The sequence below is a fragment of the Oncorhynchus gorbuscha genome, linkage group LG21, assembly GCF_021184085.1.
Source record: "Oncorhynchus gorbuscha isolate QuinsamMale2020 ecotype Even-year linkage group LG21, OgorEven_v1.0, whole genome shotgun sequence".
In the NCBI taxonomy this organism is placed as follows: domain Eukaryota; kingdom Metazoa; phylum Chordata; class Actinopteri; order Salmoniformes; family Salmonidae; genus Oncorhynchus; species Oncorhynchus gorbuscha.
The window spans coordinates 56,122,110-56,127,377 of record NC_060193.1 but is presented as its reverse complement, the minus strand read 5'-3'; the positions used below and the strand labels follow the sequence as shown (position 1 = coordinate 56,127,377).

The 5,268-nt window shown below is 44.3% G+C and overlaps 1 long non-coding RNA gene across 1 annotated transcript; it reads left to right on the top strand.

The window, feature by feature from the left end:
- Positions 1 to 1,021: 1,021 nt before the first annotated feature.
- On the top strand, positions 1,022 to 4,126 carry LOC124007644. Its single transcript, XR_006833983.1, has 5 exons — positions 1,022 to 1,795; positions 1,881 to 2,051; positions 2,136 to 2,474; positions 3,278 to 3,479; positions 3,645 to 4,126. It is a non-coding gene; the product is annotated as an uncharacterized LOC124007644 (long non-coding RNA).
- Positions 4,127 to 5,268: the final 1,142 nt, after the last annotated feature.

The following is a 5,268-nucleotide window of genomic DNA, read 5'->3' as shown; positions in this document are numbered from 1 at the left end:
TCCAAAGACTGAAATGCGTTATTTACTTCAAATAGACCAAATTCCTATAAGGCTGTTAACCCTTAATCTCACATGCAGCCTGCAACATTGACCTGGACACTATTTCAGGACCATGGACAAGGACTTCCAACCAATAACAGTTCAGGCAGCTTTGTGTGTTCTATACTACTGATATACAGACCTACAAAACATTAGGAACACATTCCTACTATTGAGTTGCACCCCCTTTTGCCTTCAGAACAGCCTCAATTTGTCAGGGAATGGACTCTACAAGGTGTCGAAAGCGTTCTACATGGATGCTGGTCCATGTTGACTCCATACTTCTCACAGTAGTGTTAAATTTGCTGGATATTCTTCTGGGAGTGTACCATTCTTAATACAGATGGTAAACAGTTGAGTGTGAAAAACCCAGAAGCATTACAGTTCTTGACACAAACCTGTATGCCTGGCACCTACTACCATCTCCCGTTCAAAGGCACTTAAATCTTTTGTCTTGCCCATTCAGCCTCTGAATGGCACACATGCACAATCCATGTCTCAATTATCTCCAGGCTTAAAAACCCTTCTTTAACTTGTCTCCTCCCCTTCATCTACACTGATTGAAGTGGATTTAACAGATGACATCAATAAAAGAACATAGCTTTCACCTGGATTCACTTGATCATTTTATGTAATGTTTTGTACACTCAGTGTATATTGTATCCACAGGAGGTTGGTGGCACCTTAATTGGGGAAGACAGGCTCGTGGTAATTGCTGGAGCAGAATAGGCAGAATGGTATAAAATACATTAAACGTGTGGTTTCTATGTGTTTGATGCCATTCCATTCACTCCGTTCCAGACATTATTATGAGCCGTCCTCCCCCCAACAGCCTCCACTGAATTAATCAACTACCAAGAGAAAGAATACACATTGCGAAAAATACAATAATTGGAAAAATTGAAGACAGGATTCATGCAACAAGAAGATGGGACTGGATGCCCTGCAATGTCTAATTCTCACCATATGGTGGCAGAATAATTCCATCGTGTGTGTGCGTGAGTGAGTGAGGAGTTAGGGGTTCTGTACATAGAGAGTACAAACCAGGAGGACGAGGACAGAGAGATACCAGAGAGATGGTGAGTACCAAGATGTCTGTTTGTTGATTTTAACATCAAGTCATTCTAGTCAGTCTAACCCATTCTTGCTTTTGACAACTATGATATCTCATATCGCTCTCTTCTTCTTCGCTGTTTGTGTTCGCAGTACGGATTCATAAATACCTGTCTGAAATCTCTGGTCATTGAGATCTGGTCATTGAGATTTCTGGTCATTGAGGTCTGGTGTTTTGTGTACTAAGTAAATGTTGATGTAAATTTGAAAGGATTCAGGACATGAGTATGCCAATTCTCTCTATCTCTTCAGGACCCTGGCAGAGGTCCAGGACACGTTAATGACTTATGAGATATACGATGATGTCATTACTCTGCGTCTTGTGCAGGAGGCATGTACTATGCTGGGTAAGTACCAGTCTCTACGCTCTTTACAATTCTATAACGGTGTTTCATCTTGAACCAGAAACACATGTCAGTGTTTTTGATACCCTTATATCAGTGGTTAGGAGTGTCTACCTCCTTGGGGGAGGGGGTGTGTAAGGCCAGGTGTTAACAACATCCCTGCTGAGGCCCTCCAGGTGTGGCACAGGTGACCCAAGTGTGTTCCAGATGTCCTGTACCTGAGGGGTCACCCCAGAGCCTGTGGACATGACACGGTATCAGGGTTAGAATTACGTGACAGTCCACAATCCCAAACTAAGGTGAGAGATAGGCACCATTTAGTTTGACAGTTGGTGATGATATAGTGATGACAATGATGATGATGTGGTGGTGTTGTGGCCACAGACATGCCTTCTGAGGTGGTGCTGAAGCTTTTCGGGGAGTACTTCTTCAGCTTCTGTAAGATGGCGGGGTACGACACCATGCTGCGTACGCTAGGGGGGATCCTGGATGCCCTTTAGCAGCTACCTGGCTCTCTCCGACCAGGTGACCTACTCTTTACGGCCTCTACAATGGGTAATCTATTATGTATTTCAATCCATTAGAGCCCAAATTTAAAATTTAAAAAGATTATGTATGCAATAAATATCCTTCTTCCAGGAGATGAACGCTCCCTCGTTCCGTGTGGAGAAGAACGATGATGGGAGGATGTTGCTTCATTACTACTCGGACAGGAAAGGCCTATATCACATTGTGCCAGGTACGGTAATCATCCATACCTAAAGTGTACCTTTAATCTAAGGAGGTTATCTCTTTTCTCTCTGTGCAGGCATCATTGAGGCGGTGGCCAAAGACTTCTTTGACAGCGAAGTGAGCATGACCATCCTTAACCAATCAGAGGAGAACGAGCGCATAGGGAAGAAAGAACATGTGGTCTTCCTGGTCTCTCAGAGCCGAGGGTCAAAGAGGGATTTCCGGCCCCAAAGAGAGATCAAGGAGGTAACCAAGGAGGATGAGGAGATTGATAGGAGGGTTGAGACGTTTATTTTCTATTTAAATTTGTCATGATTCAAAACAAGAGTCAAGTCGCAGTGTTTAAGTATTATATGTTTATAATTGAATGAAAGTAGAATGAGGTCGAGAGGGTTAAATAATAAGAGCAAAGTAGTCTACACCAAGCAGACACTGTGGTCTCCAGGGGTTCAGTGTGAGATCTCTGGTGTATTCCTCTGGTCTGGTAACAGCATCAGGCAGAGGCATTGGAGAGGATGAGAGCCAGGTGTGCCAGTCTGCCCCACTGCCCTGCCCCAAACTAGCTGTTCTTTAATGAAACTATCGAATTGTGATTTGAAGTAGCGGTGTGTGTGTGTGTGTGTGTCTATGTGTGGCGTGCGTGTACCAGATTCGGGTGGGTCTGCACACAGGTCCAGTGCTGGCTGGTGTGGTAGGGGACAAGATGCCTCGATACTGCCTGGATACTTGCCTATGCTGCTCTGTACCATCACTCATTCATATATCCTTATGTACATATTCTTTATCCCCTTACACTGTGTATAAGACAGTAGTTTTGGAATTGTTAGTTAGATTACTTGTTGGTTAATACTGCATTGTCGGAACTAGAAGCACAAGCATTTCGCTACACTCGCATTAACATCTGCTAACCATGTGTATGTGACAAATAAAATTTGATTTGATTTGATACAGGTAGTGCCAACATGGCTCCCATTCAGATTTGCCAATATAGTTGGCCGAAGAACTTAGTTCTTATGGTTCTGATTCTCTCTAACTATACCTATCTGCAGTGCGCTGGAAGATAAGGGCTTTGACATCCTAGAAAGAGGAGAGATCCAGGTGAAGGGGAAAGGCCTGATGACCACCAACTTCCTGCTGCAGAACCTGTGCGTGTCTGAGGACACCATCATGGCCAGAGGGACAGGAGAGCCATGCGTGTACAGAGACAACCAGCAGAGGGCGGGAGAGAGTGAGAGAGATGAGGCAATTTGGGTTTGTTCGAATTGCTAGCTAGTAGGGAGGAAAAAAAGGTTATTAAACAACAAAATGTGTTTATTATTGGACAAGTTATACAGCCTTCATTACATATCAGAAGATATGAAATATTCAGATTCATATGATACAGCCAGATAAAGGAGTCTTTCTTGTCCCATTTAGACACAGAAGAACCAGACAGTGTGAGAAAGGAAGAAACGAATGGCCAAAACATGGCATCTGCTTCTTCTTCCAGTGACCTCACCAACGAAGACACACCTTTTCTGGGAGACACTACACCTTTTCAAAAGGGCCACCTCAACGACGTGAAGTCAAGATTCTGCCAACTGCTCTAAGTATGAGGACTCCATTTGGAAGCACATCATTTGAAAATCTGAGACCATTTAGGAAATGAAATGTTGAACTCCACAAAGGCATGCTAGTTCTGACAGTTTTCAAAGAATCAACAATGTTTCTACACAGGCTTACTAACCCACTGGGCACAGAAGTCAATTCAATGTCTATTCAATGCTGGTTCAATGTAATTTCATTGAAATGACATGGAAACAACGTTGATTAAACCACTGTGTGCCCAGTGGGAAGTTTTATAAATACTGTAGACAAAAAGTGATAAGTCGTATCTCAAATTTTTGTTGATGATCCAATGGTCTCCACGTTGATTCAACATTGTAACCACATTGACAAAATTATGTTTAGATATTCTAAACAGGTGTATTCAATCTGTGGGAGCCTCCTGGATGAGCTCTGTGTTGTTGTGGTGACTGCCACCTTCTAGGGGACACCTGGGGTTGGCATGGGGTGGGGACACCTGGGGTTGGCATGGGGTGGGGACACCTGGGGTTGGCATGGGGTGGGGACACCTGGGTTTGCCATAGGGTGGGGACACCTGGGGTTGCCATGGGGTGGGGGCAGCCATTATAGAAAAGACAAGCTTCACGTGCAGCTGCTGTCAACACCAGAACTCTGCCATAGCTAATACATGCCCCCCAGGCTTGTATTCGATAGTAGAAAGATAGCAGAGAGACGGATCTATTGAATAGAGATGCTGTCGTTTTGGGCTCCCGAGTGGCACAGCGGTCTAAGGCACTGCATCTCAGTGCAAAAGGTCACTACAGTCCCTGGTTCAATTCCAAGCTGTATCACATCCGGCCGTGATTGGGAGTCCCATAGGGCCGTGCACAGTTGGCCCAGCATTGTTCGGATTTAGCCGGGGTAGGTGTCATTGTAAATAAGAATTTGTTCTTAACTGGCTTGCCTAGTTAAATAAAGGTTACTTTTATTTATTTTAATAGTTTGGGGTCTGCTAGACAACAGCAAGGAATGTCATCTTTCTCTTCTCTCAGCATTTCCAGATGCCATGAGTACACAGTAACTGTAATCTGCATAAGGAGGTGTTGTTATATAGCCTAAACCTTGTACAGTTGGGATGTTCTTAGACGTGTTTACTTTAGGTCTTATGCCTCATTTTCCAACTCCCTGTGGCCCTTTTCGCTGACTAAAGTAAACAGTTAACAGTTGGGAAAAAAAGGTCATGTGGTGTGTGTGTGTATGTTGGGAAAGTGGCTGTCATTAACATTTAATTACCACAAATACCAGCGATAGCACAACAATTGACGCGTGAGTGGGAGAGGTGGAAACTCTTGTGACTTAAGCGCACCGAAGTGCAATCGCGCTACAGGCAGCGACACAGAGAGGGGCCCAAATGGAGACAGCAACGTTGCAGTACTGTCCCATGGAGCACCAAACAGAAGCACTGAAGTTGCTACAGAATGTGCGCTCTCACCAA